The sequence below is a fragment of the Phyllobates terribilis genome, unplaced genomic scaffold (genome assembly GCF_046119375.1).
Source record: "Phyllobates terribilis strain yellow unplaced genomic scaffold, ASM4611937v1 Scaffold_1__5_contigs__length_1240528914, whole genome shotgun sequence".
Classification (NCBI taxonomy): Eukaryota; Metazoa; Chordata; class Amphibia; order Anura; family Dendrobatidae; genus Phyllobates; species Phyllobates terribilis.
The window spans coordinates 1179852713-1179867953 of NW_027362761.1; the positions used below are offsets into that span (position 1 = coordinate 1179852713).

The following is a 15241-nucleotide window of genomic DNA, read 5'->3' on the forward strand; positions in this document are numbered from 1 at the left end:
GAGGCTCTGACATTTTATGTGGCGCAGCCCCTCGCTACACCCGCTAGGAAGGCACCACATAGGGTCAGGGAAACTGGCGCCAAGTTTACCAAGAGGAGGCCCGAGGCAGCCGGACAGAAGTGTTGGTAAGAAAGGCCAGACAAAGGACACACAAAGGGGGTCCTGTGAAGTGCTCCAAAGTTATCTGGGAGTTGTCTGAGCCCCTCACCTGGTGAGCACAGTACGACGTGGGCAGCCATTACCTGCAGACGTGGTCTGGATAATAAGAACTGTGAGTAAAGGCCCTGAACTGCATCACTGACTCCGTGTCGTTACTGCTGCTGCCCTGCACCATCACCCCCATCCTCCGCATACACTGCCCTGAGGCTATACTCCTCCCGTGGGGAGTTATGCTACGCTCTGCTGCACCCACAACACCAGCCTCAGTGGTCTGCCCTGTAGCGGCGGTTCACTCTGACCGCAATCCACGGGTGGCGTAGTCGGACATTTAAACATGAAAACCACATAAATAGTTCCGCCACTGGTTTGACCGCCCTGAGCCACGGAACTGGGTCGCCGCCACGAAGACTACAACCACCAGCATCCACCAAAAGGGTCCGGCTCCGGGTGTCCCAAGGCCCAGGGGGTGCGTCAGAACATTTTCATCACCTTTCACAATCACCAATGGGACAAGGCAGTGATGTCCTCTGTCCCCTCTCTTATACATCCTAGTGACGGAGCACCTGCTCTCATCAATTCGCCATAACCCCAATATTAGGTGGATTGAGGTGGGAGGCACCGAGTACAAGTGCTCTCTATTTGCTGATGATGTCCTAGTATATATCACTCAATCACATATATCCATCCATGCTGTTATGGCTGAAATAGATCACTTTGTTACATGGTAAAATTTTAAAATCAATGCAGCGAAGTCTGAGGCCCTCGATGTCTCCCTCCCCAAATCCATATAGGATTCCATCCAGTCCAACTTTCCCTTTGCCTGGCCCTCACAGGGTATCAAATACTTAGGAATTCCTATTCATAGAGACCTCTCCCATCTATGTTATCTTAATTTTGGGCCCTTTATTGAACAACTCCATACAGACCACGGTTGGCAAGTTAGAACTGTAAGATTCACTACGTGAACCACTGGTGTTTTGTGGAAAAGCACATGTACACTGCGTTCCAAATTATTATACAAAAAGTGTTTAGGAGTGATAAGGGAAGAATTTGTTTGTTTGTCAGTTAAACTCATTGATGGTGATGTGTGTCAGGGCTCTTTATATCACTGTAAGCAATTGCAGACACCTGTGCTAATTAGTTTGGCAGGTGTGTCCAATGAAAGGCAAGACTACTTAAGAAGGCTCTCTCACATTATTAAGCAGCCTACATTTTCTGCCAAAATGGGAAAGAAAAAGGATGTGTCGGCTGCTGAGAAGCAACAAATTGTGGAGTGTTTAGGTCAAGGCATGACTACAATCAACATTGTGCGATGATCAGGATGAAGTGTCTTGGCAATCAAGAAGTATGTAGCTGATTCACAGTACACACGTGTGCGTGCTGATAAGGGCAAATTGAGGACTCTTTCCTACAGGCAATTACGTCAGGTTGAAAGAGCAGCGGCAAAAAAGCCTTGTCATAGCAGCAGACAAGTTTTTGAAGCTGCTTGTGCCTCCAACGTCCCCCGAACAACAAGATGCAGGGTCCTTCAGAGGTTTGCAGCTGTGCATGCGCCATCCTGTCGACCTCCTCTATCCACTTCACACAAGCAGAAACGGCTCCAGTGGGCCAAACATTACATGAAGACTGATTTCAAAACTGTTTTGTTCACAGATGAGTGCCGTGCAGCGCTCGATGGTCCAGATGGATGGAGTGGAGGATGGCTGGTTGTTGGACACCCCACGCAAACACGGCTACAGCGCCAACAAGGAGGAGGTGGAGTAATGTTTTGGGCTGGAATCATGGGGAGAGAGATTGTCGGCCCCTTTAGGATCCCTGAAGGCGCTAAAGATGAACTCCATAATGTATGTGGATTTTCTCAAACAGCACTTCCTGCCATGGTTCAAGAAGAAGAACCGTGTATTTCACAGCAAGATCATTTTTCTGCATGATAATGCACCATCTCATGCTGCACATAAAAAATCTGCATCTCTGGCTGATATGGGCATAAAAGGGGACAAACTTATGGTGTGACCCCCATGCTCCCCTGACCTCTACCCCATTCAGAACCTTTGGAGCATCATTAAAAGGAGTGTCTATGATGGCGGGAGGCAGTTCACATCTAAGCAACAGCTCTGGGAGGGTATTCTGTCCTCATGCAAAACAATTGAAGCAGAAACCATCCAAAACCTGACAAATTCAATGGACGAGAGAGTTCAGAAGCTCCTTTCGAACAAGGGGTCCTATGTGAAAATGTAACATCACCTAGAATAAAGTTTTGAGTTGAAAACTGTTTGATTTCAGTTTCTAACAACCTGCTAATGCTTATAATTTCAAAAATGACCATTTTTTTGGTCTTTATTAAAATGAAAAGGTTGATCGAAAAGTTTGGGGGATCTAAGAGTGTGGCAACCCAGTAGTCATGATTACTTCGAATTCTGACAATATGAGGGTCATGCTGCAGGTAGTGCAGCAAGAAGGCACTTATGTGCCTTGCGCATCTCGGAGCCCCAAAATTATTTTCCGGGCTAGATGCAGCTAAAAATTATTTTTAATTTTAAATCTGGTGAAGCTTTAGTATAGATGGCCTAATAGGATCAGTGCTGCACACTGCTACAAAGCCCAAATTATTTTCCAGTCAAGATACAGATAAACATGATTAGTAATTTGAAAGCTTAAAACGGTTGGTAGGGTGATTTTAACCAATCATCAAGCTTTTACTCTCCCCAGGATGACACAGGGGTAGAAAAGTCGTTTCGGATCCATGATTTGTTCATCTTTATGAACGTGAGTCTGTCTACATTATCAGTGGAGAGCCGCGTGCGCTTATCTGTCAGCACACCACCAGCAGCGCTGAACACACGTTCAGACAGAACGCTGGCTGCGGGGCATGACAAGATCTCCAAGGCGTAAGTGGCTAGCTCCGGCCATTTATCCAGATTGGAAGCCCAAAAAGAGCAAGGGTCCAGTGACACAGTCGTCGCTTCAATGTTTACTTGGAGATACTCCTGTACCATCGTCTCTAGGCGTTGACTATGTGTCAGACTTCTTGTCTCCTGTGGCCTTGCAAAGGATGGGCTAAAAAAGTGGTGAAATGATTCCGCAAAATTGATGTTACCAGCAGATACTGTGGTTCTGTTACGGTTTGAGTGCTGAACACTTGACGGTCCCACGGTTGGCAAGTTGGAACTGTGAGATTCACTACGTGCACCACTGGTATTTTGTGGAAAAGCACATGTAAGATTCTGCAACAGTCTCTGCTGATACTCCTGCATGCGTGCATCCCTTTCTATGGCAGGAATAATTTCTGCAAATTTACTTTTGTACCGGGGATCTAACAGTGTGGCAACCCAGTAGTCAGGATTATTTCTAATTCTCACAATTCGAGGGTCATGTTGCAGGTAGTGCAGCAAGAAGGCACTCATGTGTGTTGCGCATCCAGGAGCACCAAGTCCCTGTTGTGTTGGTGGCGAGGTAACAATCATGCTTCCTTCCTCTGTCCTCTCCCCCCAACCTCGCACAACAGAAATGTGATCAAGGTCTCCCTCATCTGATGAGTCTTCCATCAGTTCGTCCTCCACTTCTTCCTGGGCTCCTGCACCTTCCTCACTAGTTTGGCTGCTACCATGCGCCCTGGTAAAACCATCTCCCCCACCCTCACATGCCTGCCGCCTTGGTGCTGCCGACCGTCTGGACCTTGCAGATGTTAGCCCTTCCGCATACAACTCCTCCTCCTCTACTTCCTCCACCTCCTCTTGTGCCACCACCTGACTCCGAATTCTGTTTAACATGTGCTCCAGCATGTAAATCACCGGAATAGTCATGCTGATAATGGCATCGTCAGCACTAAACATCTTCATCGCCATTTCAAAACTGTGCAGAAGGGTGCATAGGTCCCTGATCTGAGACCACTCCTCCAGCGTGATTTGCCCCACCTCTGAATCTCGTTGGCCCAGGCTATACGTCAGAACGTATTGCACCAGGGCTTGTCGGTGCTGCCACAGTCGCTGCAACATGTGCAGAGTTGAATTCCACCGGGTAGGCACATCGCATTTTAGCCGGTGAAGTGGCAGGCCCAACGACTTCTGTAGAGATGTAAGTCGCTGAGCTGCGGGATGCGAACGGCGGAAGTGAGCACACAGCGACCGTGCCCTCTGCAGAAGGCCATCTAGTCTGGGATAGTGGGCTAAAAATTGCTGGACAACCAGGTTCAACACGTGAGCCATACAAGGCACGTGTGTGACATTGCCCCGGCGAAGGGCCGCACCCAGGTTTGCAGCATTGTCGCACACGGCCTTCCCTGGTTTCAGGTCCAGTGGAGACAACCATTCATGAAATTGGTTCTCCAGAGCTGACCACAACTCCTCAGCTGTGTGACTCACATTTCCCAGACATTTCAATGTAAAAACCACCTGATGACGTTGAGCCCTACTGCCAGCATAGTAAGGAGGTGTGCAGGATCCCTTCTGCGCAGTTAGAAAGCTTGTGGCATGACCAGACAGGCTTTGGGTGCAGGTGGAAGACCGAGAGGAGGTTGAGGAGGCAGAAGCAGTGGAGGAACTTTGACATAAAGAGGATTGACGCACAACTCGTGGGGACGGCAAGACTTGGACAGCAGCCCCTTGTCCTGCTGTCACCATAGTTACCCAGTGCCCAGTCAGCGACATGTAACGCCCCTGTCCATGCCTACTCGTCCAAGTGTCTGTGGTGAAATGCACCCTGTCACACACAGAGTTTCTCAAAGAAGCGGTGATGTTGTGTGCGACATGCTGGTGGAGCGCAGGCACACCTTTCTTTGAGAAGTAGTGCCGACTGGGCATCTGGTACTGGGGCACTGCGACGGACATAAGGTCTCGAAAATCCTCTGTGTCCACCAGGCGGAAAGGCAGCATTTCTGTAGCCAAGAGCTTGCAGATGGTGAAATTCAACCTCTTAGCTTTCTCATGGCTAGGAGGAAATGGTCTTTTACTTGTCCACATCTGAGGGACCGAGGGCTGGCTATTGTGCTTAGACGGGGTTGATAAGGGTGTCCCCGGCAAACTGCCGGTCTGTGAGGAAGATGCAGGCGGACATGTTAGGTTGCCTTGATCCAAAGGTGGTGCTATCGATGTCGGACAGCGCTCAACACCAGCTGGTGTTACCACCTCCAAAGAAAATGATGACCTGCCAATCACGCTGGCTGTTGCGGGTAAAGAGGTGGCAGGTCTGCGCCCCAAAACAGGTGTGACTGCTGTCCCCCCAGTCACAGAGGATGAAGAGGCCGCGGATGCACAAGATATGGCAGACGGTGATTGGCCCGGCCGGCTAGGCCGCATTGTAGCACACTGAGCTTCCCACTGCAACTTATGCTTCATGTCCATGTGCCGGTTCATGCATGAAGTACTCAAACTATGTATTTTTTGGCCTCTACTTAGCTTTTGCTGACAAATGTTACAGATAACACGAGTTGGGTCATCTTTATCGATCTGAAAAAATGCCCAGGCTATGCAAGGCTTAGCACCCATGCGACCTGAAGAGCCACCACGACTTGTGGTGAGAGGCAGAGTTGTGTTTGAGGATGCAGTTGTTGACGTGCTTCCAGTACTACGTCTCTGTCCAGGAAGGCGCAACCTGACCTCATCGTCACTAGCATCTTCCTCCACCTCCTCTGCTGACCTCATCTCTTGGCTGACTGTGGGTTGACAGTAAGTGGGATCTCCGACCTCATCATCATCACCCTGTGCGTTATCACACCCGTCGTCCTCAGAGCCAACCTGTTCCTGCCCTGACAAAAAACTAAAGTTGTCGCTCCAATCAGGTATTTGAGTCTTATCATCGTCTTCCTCATTGTCTCCACCAACAGGAGTTACAGTTTGGGAATGAGGGTCTACATTATGGTCAGAACCTTCTGCGTCTGGTCCTGGATCCGACTCATAAAGATTCTGGGCATCAGTGCAGATCATTTCCTCGTCTGGATTCACAGAAGCGCTGGAGTCGACCTCTGATTCCCAGGCTATAGTATGAGTAAACAGCTCTGCAGACTCAACCATCTGTTCTACCTCATACTCAGACGGGCAGCTGGAGATTTGGGAGCTGTGAGGAAGCAAGTGCGATTTGGGTGACACCTTTGAGGACTGGAGTATTTGTGATGTTGAAGTTGATGTGGAGGAGAGCCCACTTAAAGGAGCACTTGATATCCGTTGAAGCACCTGCTGTTTTTGTGCCTCATCTGGAATTTGTAGCGATTGGCGTGGCCGTAAGAAAGGGATCTTATCACATTGTCCGCTAAAAGAAGTAGACATTTTAGTTTGGCTGGAAGATGGTCTTTCTTCTGCAGATGTTACTGTTGCTTTAACACCTACCCCACGGACACAACCTTTTTTCCCCTTCCCAACACGCCTATTCCCCTTTCCACCAGCAGCAGGCCTTTTTCCACTCATTTTGGTGGTTAACTAATTCACAACTCTGGAGTTGTTTGCACAAAAAAACAATGGATGGTAACCGAGCAGAGCTGAGTGGCCAAACTGTGGTATTAGGCCAAAACTATTGGCTGGGTTAGATGCAGAAAAAAATTATTTTGAATTTGCAACCTGATGGAGGTCAGTATAGATGGACTAATACAAATAGTCCCACACACTGCTAGAAGCCCAAATATTTTTTCAGAGGTACTGTAGATGCAGATAAAAATTATTTTTAATTTGCAACCTGATGGAGGTCAGTATAGATGGACTAATAGACCAAGTCCCACACACTGCTAGAAGCCCAAATATTTTTTCAGAGCTAGATGCAGAAAAAAATTATTTTTAATTTGCAACCTGATGGAGGTCAGTATAGATGGACTAATAGACCAAGTCCCACACACCGCTAGAAGCCCAACTATTTTTTCAGAGCTAGATGCAGAAAAAAATTATATTCAATTTGCAACCTGCTGGAGGTCAGTATAGAAGGACTAATAGAACAAGTCCCACACACTGCTAGAAGCCCAAATATTTTTTCAGAGCTAAATGAAGAAAAAAATTATTTTTAATTTGCAACCTGATGGAGGTCAGTATAGATGGACTAATAGACCAAGTCCCACACACTGCTAGAAGCCCAAATATTTTTTCAGAGCTAGATGCAGAAAAAAATTATTTTTAATTTGCAACCTGATGGAGGTCAGTATAGATGGACTAATAGACCAAGTCCCACACACCGCTAGAAGCCCAAATATTTTTTCAGAGCTAGATGCAGAAAAAAAATATTTTTAATTTGCAACCTGATGGAGGTCAGTATAGATGGACTAATAGACCAAGTCCCACACACTGCTAGAAGCCCAAATATTTTTTCAGAGCTAGATGCAGAAAAAAATTATTTTTAATTTGCAACCTGATGGAGGTCAGTATAGATGGACTAATAGACCAAGTCCCACACACCGCTAGAAGCCCAAATATTTTTTCAGAGCTAGATGCAGAAAAAAGTTATTTTTAATTTGCAACCTGATGGAGGTCAGTATAGATGGACTAATAGACCAAGTCCCACACACTGCTAGAAGCCCAAATATTTTTTCAGAGCTAGATGCAGAAAAAAATTATTTTTAATTTGCAACCTGATGGAGGTCAGTATAGATGGACTAATAGACCAAGTCCCACACACCGCTAGAAGCCCAACTATTTTTTCAGAGCTAGATGCAGAAAAAAATTATATTCAATTTGCAACCTGCTGGAGGTCAGTATAGAAGGACTAATAGAACAAGTCCCACACACTGCTAGAAGCCCAAATATTTTTTCAGAGCTAAATGAAGAAAAAAATTATTTTTCATTTGCAACCTGATGGAGGTCAGTATAGATGGACTAATAGACCAAGTCCCACACACTGCTAGAAGCCCAAATATTTTTTCAGAGCTAGATGCAGACAAAAAATTATTTTTAATTTGCAACCTGATGGAGGTCAGTATAGATGGACTAATAGACCAAGTCCCACACACTGCTAGAAGCCCAAATATTTTTTCAGAGCTAGATGCAGAAAAAAATTATTTTTAATTTGCAACCTGATGGAGGTCAGTATAGATGGACTAATAGACCAAGTCCCACACACTGCTAGAAGCCCAAATATTTTTTCAGAGCTAGATGCAGAAAAAAATTATTTTTAATTTGCAACCTGATGGAGGTCAGTATAGATGGACTAATAGACCAAGTCCCACACACCGCTAGAAGCCCAACTATTTTTTCAGAGCTAGATGCAGAAAAAAATTATATTCAATTTGCAACCTGCTGGAGGTCAGTATAGAAGGACTAATAGAACAAGTCCCACACACTGCTAGAAGCCCAAATATTTTTTCAGAGCTAAATGAAGAAAAAAATTATTTTTAATTTGCAACCTGATGGAGGTCAGTATAGATGGACTAATAGACCAAGTCCCACACACTGCTAGAAGCCCAAATATTTTTTCAGAGCTAGATGCAGAAAAAAATTATATTCAGTTTGCAACCTGATGGAGGTCAGTATAGATGGACTAATAGAATGATGCTATGCCCAAAAGATTTTACTTCACTAGGTGCAGTAAAAAAATTGGTATTCTATACACAGGTGTTATATCTTGCAACACAGATAGGCTACTCCACTGACTAACACACTCTGCAATAGGCCAAAAAGGATTAGCTTTGCTAGATTCAGCCAAATGCTGTGAAAAAAACTTGCACAGCACTGGCACAGACCTGCCTGGCAAAAACTGATAGGAACTCATGTAACCTAGTCCTGAAAAGGACTCCAATTACAATTAGTCTTTACTCCCACAACCTATCTATTTAAGAGCACAGACCTCCCTGATAAAAGTCGTAGGAAATGCTGTAACCTAGTCCTTAAAAGGACTGCAATCACAACTATTCCCTACTCCCAAGCTATCTGTATATTTGTGCGAAAATTGGCTTGAAATTAACAAGGTATAGCGCACACAGCAACAGCGGTGCCGTCTAACACGCAGCTGCAGCAGTGAGAAAATGGTGGCGACGGGGAAAATGGCTTGGTCTTATAGGGCAAGGACATGTGACATACACTGTGTAATGCACACGCCCGAACTGACTGGCGTGTGCATGTTTATGTAGTGATTCCACTGTGCCATGAACCAGAGAGTGCCTGGAGGGGCGTAACTAAGTATCTGCCCGATCCGACCAAAGTCGCACGACGGCATACGACGCCAGTGCACCAGGGAGGAACCGAGCAGAGGAACCAGGGTCTACTCCAGGTCAGACTCCGGACACGGCTGTTGACCCACACCGGGGAATACTGGAACAGGCAGACTAGAGCGCAGGCTGGGTAGGGTCCAGTACAGACTGGGAGACAAATTCGAAACCGCAGACGCGGTGGACAGGGCCGAGCAAAGCGAAAACCGCAGACGCGGCGGACAGAGCCGAGCAAAGCGAAAACCGCAGACGCGGCGGAGAGAGCTGAGCAAAGCGAAAACCGCAGACGCGGCGGACAGAGCTGAGCAAAGCGAAAACCGCAGACGCGGCGGACAGAGCTGAGCAAAGCGAAAACCGCAGACGCGGCGGACAGAGCTGAGCAAAGCGAAAACCGCAGACGCGGCGGACAGAGCTGAGCAAAGCGAAAACCGCAGACGCGGCGGACAGAGCTGAGCAAAGCGAAAACCGCAGACGCGGCGGACAGAGCTGAGCAAAGCGAAAACCGCAGACGCGGCGGACAGAGCTGAGCAAAGCGAAAACCGCAGACGCGGCGGACAGAGCTGAGCAAAGCGAAAACCGCAGACGCGGTGGGAACAGGGCTCTGTTCACACGGAACAGACTAGAAGGGAAAGGCAGAACCAGATACACAGGGTACTTGCAGAGAAGTAGCGAGTGGACCACAAACTCACAAACGGAAGTACAGTGACAACGAGCAGGAGTTAGGTACGAGTTCAGACTCTGCAGAAAAAGGAAGGGAACGGACATAGAGGCAAAACAGGTAAAGGATAGGAGAGAGTTCAGACTGGAACTGAGTGTACGGAGGAGACCGACACTGCAGCGGAATACAGGAGCGGGTCAGGGAATACGGCCCCCAGAAGGCGGGAGGAACAGGCTAGGAGCGTGTTCAGACAGGACAGACAAGATACAGGAACGGATCTAGGTAATCGGCCCCTAGAAGGCGGGAGGAACAGGCTAGGAGCGTGTTCAGACAGGCCTAGAAATACAGCCTCCAGGATAGGCAGACAAGAGAACACAGACAGGACTCAGTTCAGACACGGGAACTGATACCGCAAGGCAGGAGACAAAGACAGGACTCAGTTCAGACACGGGAACTGATACCGCAAGGCAGGAGACATAGACAGGACTCAGTTCAGACACGGGAACTGATACCGCAAGGCAGGTAACATAGACAGGACCTGGCATGTCAGAGACAAAAGCCAACTGACAGGGCAAGATGCTCAGGCATCAGTTAATTGGGGCAGCTGATTTAAATACCAGGTGATAGACAGCAATAGGCTGAGGACGCACAAGGGGTGTGCCTGCAGCAGATACAAAAAGCAGGAAGTGATCGGGCGCCGCCCTTAAGCAGCAGACACAGAAGCAAACAGACAGCATGGAGGGAAGCCAGAGAGACACCCTGGACTGGAGATCAAGTACGCGCTCTTGCACAGTGGGAGATGGACCACTATGCAAGGACGCCGCCAGGTATGTTACACACTGCCAATGACACATGCCCTTGCTTGTGTGAAAAAAAGCACTTCGCTCCGTGTGTGCGCTGCTGATAGGCTGACAGATTGCACCTCCCCACTGCAAATGCGGGAAAGAGAAAAAAAAATGGAGATCTTCATTGTTCCTGCAGAGATCCATCCCCTGCCCCTCCCCCCACCCCGCTGTATACTCAAACTGCGTATTAACATTAATTTTCATCATTACTGAGAAAAAATCCAGTTATGATTTTGGTGCACGAACAGTTATCGAACATAACCTCGAACAGCCGAATTTTTCTCAAATTGTTCGTGTTCGCCGAACGGCTCGAACACCGCCCAAAACAGCTCGAATTTGAGATTGGCGAACAGTTCGAGTAGAACAACGCTCATCTCTACTGACAAACAAACAAATTCTTCCCTTATCACTCATAAACACTTTTTGCATAATAATTTGGAACGCAGTGTACATGTGCTTTTCCACAAAACACCAGTGGTTCACGTAGTGAATCTTACAGTTCTAACTTGCCAACCGTGGTCTGTATGGAATTGTTCAATAAAGGGCCCAAAATTAAGATAACATAGATGGGAGAGGTCTCTATGAATAGGAATTCCTAAGTATTTGATACCCTGTGAGGGCCAGGCAAAGGGAAAGTTGGACTGGATGGAATCCTATATGGATTTGGGGAGGGAGATATCGAGGGCCTCAGACTTCGCTGCATTGATTTTAAAATTTTACCATGTAACAAAGTGATCTATTTCAGCCATAACAGCAGGGATGGATATATGTGATTGAGTGATATATACTAGGACATCATCAGCAAATAGAGAGCACTTGTACTCGGTGCCTCCCACCTCAATCCACCTAATATTGGGGTTATGGCGAATTGATGAGAGCAGGTGCTCCGTCACTAGGATGTATAAGAGAGGGGACAGAGGACATCCCTGCCTTGTCCCATTGGTGATTGTGAAAGGTGATGAAAATGTTCTGACGCACCCCCTGGGCCTTGGGACACCCGGAGCCGGACCCTTTTGGTGGATGCTGGTGGTTGTAGTCTTCGTGGCGGCGACCCGGTTCCGTGGCTAAGGGCGGTCAAACCAGTGGCGGAACTATTTATGTGGTTTTGATGTTTAAATGTCCGACTACGCCACCCGTGGATTGCGGTCAGAGTGAACCGCCGCTACAGGGCAGACCGCTGAGGCTGGTGTTGTGGGTGCAGCAGAGCGTAGCATAACTCCCCACGGGAGGAGTATAGCCTCAGGGCAGTGTATGCGGAGGATGGGGGTGATGGTGCAGGGCAGCAGCAGTAACGACACGGAGTCAGTGATGCAGTCCAGGGCCTTTACTCACAGTTCTTATTATCCAGACCACGTCTGCAGGTAACGGCTGCCCACGTCGTACTGTGCTCACCAGGTGAGGGGCTCAGACAACTCCCAGATAACTTTGGAGCACTTCACAGGACCCCCTTTGTGTGTCCTTTGTCTGGCCTTTCTTACCAACACTTCTGTCCGGCTGCCTCGGGCCTCCTCTTGGTAAACTTGGTGCCAGTTTCCCTGACCCTATGTGGTGCCTTCCTAGCGGGTGGAGCAAGGGGCTGCGCCACATAAAATGTCAGAGCCTCCGGTTTCTAGCTGAGGGTCGTTTCCTGCCTCCACTAGTTCGGGGACCGGTCTCCCCCTTTGGCCTGACCCCTCCACGCAGGTGGATTCGGGCGTGCGGTGGCGACTCGCCCGTCCGCACCCCTGGGATCCCTTCATTCCTCGTTCCTGGAGCCTTCTCCGCTCCTCTTCCTTCCTTCTCCCTCTTCCAGGCCTGGGCCTCTGTTACTAGGCCCGCCTCCGGAGCAGAGCTCATGCAGAGCCCCTGCTCCCTGCCACTTCTGCTCAGACTTCTCTGCACTGAACTAAGATGGTGCCCACCTTTTATACTCCCTTCTCAATGCACCCAGGAACTGCTTCCTCCCTGCTCCTGCACTACAGGGTTCCCCTTCCTCAGTGTTCCCTCCCCCCACTCCAGCCAGGGACAGGGACTGTCGTGCCCATCTCAGGGGCATATTGGTCGCCCTGCCCCACGGCAATGTGGTGTAATGCATGCAGGTGTCGGGTCCTGATCCACACTCCATCCTTACCTGAGAGTGAGATATCACACCTCTGGGTGAGGTGCAATACGTCTGTAGCAACCGAGCCCTCAGGGTGCTACAGTTCCATTTATCTTCAGCCTAGGTGACGTATTGCGATACAGGGCCGTGATTTTGGCTATAAAAGGGTCCCCTAGACCCCTACCCCAAGCTTTTTAAGAGAATCATATATGGCGTGCCAGGAGACTCTATGGAATGCTTTCTCAGCATCCAACGAGAGTATCTAATTACAAATTTTTAACTGCATCTAGCCCAGGAAATACTTTGTGCCTAGTAGCAGTGTCTGCTAGTCAGCGGATTATCCCGGCTGTTAAGCAAGCTACACCACCTGTAGTTTAGACACTTAATTTTTTCAAAGGAAATGCTTCGGGACCATGGGATACTTAGTGAAGAGCATTAGGAGGCACCCCAAGGCATAGGGGCTGGGACTGGCAGTAGGATGCCTTGCGGTGGACAGCCGAGCTCGATCCTTATAAAAGCTTTTTAACTGCAGCAGCTTTAGTGGACGCTACTGGAGCTGGAATTACCGCGCCTGCTGGCATGAGACTTGCCCTCCAATAGATCCTTGTAAATGGATTTAAAGTGTATTCATTCAAATTAGAGAGACAATTTAAATTAAAAAGCTTAGAGCTGCCTCCACCACAGGGGGGCTCGCTCGACCCACCAGCGGACAGGCACCAGTATTGGGAGAGGGGGGCTGGCCGTCAGGGTTCACCGCGGCTCTGGCACAAACCCGGCGACACGGAGGTGGCACGGGCAGGAGCGGACTGGCCGTGTCGGCTTCTCACTTTTTGGATTTTAGAAGGGCATGACATGCCTATATCTGTGTCTCCCCCTCCTTTTACTCCTCCACCTCTTTTATTTTCGCATGACTATATGTACTTGTCACTTTTCCATGTGTTAGTTATGTCTTCTGAGCAGTTTGTCAGCTTTTGGACACCTTTGAAGGTGTTTTCTATGTGTTTCTATGTGTTTTTGTTTGCCTGCCATTGGTTTTAACGGTGTTCGAAGGTGTTCGACGAACAGTTCGACGAACAGTTCGGCGAACACACGGGTGTTCGACAAACCGAACTCGAACACTACGGGGGTGGCTCAACACTACTGGTGACACTGTTGGGGATTTATTCAAAATTGAAGGCATACTGAACCAGCATGGCTATCACAGCATCTTGCAGCGGCATGCAATTGCATCCGGTTTGCGTTTAGTTGGACCATTATTTATTTTTCAACAGGACAATGACTCCAAACACACCTCCAGGCTGTGTAAGGGCTATTTGACCAAGAAGGAGAGTGATGGGGTGCTACCCCAGATGACCTGATCTCCACAGTCACCAGACCTGAACTCAATTGAGATGGTTTGGGGTGAACTGGACCACAGAGTGAAGGCAAAAGGGCCAACAAGTGCTAAGCATCTCTAGGAACTCCTTCAAGATTGTTGGAAGACCATTTCCGGTGACTACCTCTTGAAGCTCATCAAGAGAATGCCAAGAGTGTGCAAAGCAGTCATCAAAGCAAAAGGTGGCTAGAACCTAGAATATAAGACATATTTTCAGTTGTTTCACACTTTTTTGTTGAGTATATAATTCTACATGTGTTAATTCATAGTTTTGATGCCTTCAGTGTGAATGTACAATTTTCATAGTCATGAAAATACAGAAAAATCTTTAAATGAGGTGTGTCCAAACTTTTGGTCTGTACTGTATATATATATATATATATATATATATATATATATACACACAAAGTATATACTCAAAGTAAAAAATCAACAATGATGTATTACCATATTTGTACTCCAAAGTTAAATTGAAAGATAGTACAACTAGACCCGTATAAAAGAAGGACATTTTAAATAAAATTTACCTAAGAATTGAATAGTTATGACAGAATAGATAATGTTTGCCATAAGACAACAAACTTTAGTCCCTTTAGGAGTTAATACTTTTCTGATTTAAAGGAAGGTGAAAACTTAAAAAAAAAATAAAACAAAGTCTGTCAAAGTCAGAAAATGACTCGGTGGGCATGTGCAGAGGTCACTACACAGGGAGGTGGAAGAGGAAGGTGAGATATATCCATCACCTTCTTTATCTGACTTCAAAAAATGTTACAAAAAGGCATTTTTTAAATATTACAAATAAAAATGAAAAATATACTATCTACAAAAAACGCCTATTAAACTCTTGAAATTTATGACTTTTTCTTCCAAGAATTTAATAATGTTAAAGCATTCTTCTTACAGTATACATAGTGACAGCAGTACTACAAAACTGCAGAGATAACTAGATATGATTGAATGAAATTTGCCTGGAATTTTACAAAAACAGGTACAGAGAGAGCTGAAGAGA

At 47.2% G+C, this 15241-nt stretch overlaps 1 protein-coding gene across 1 annotated transcript in view; it reads left to right on the forward strand.

Annotated features, from left to right (window-relative positions):
* Positions 1-15241, forward strand: part of LOC141205180 (nicotinamide N-methyltransferase-like) — a 32105-nt gene that overhangs the window by 13000 nt on the left and 3864 nt on the right. The window lies entirely within an intron of this gene.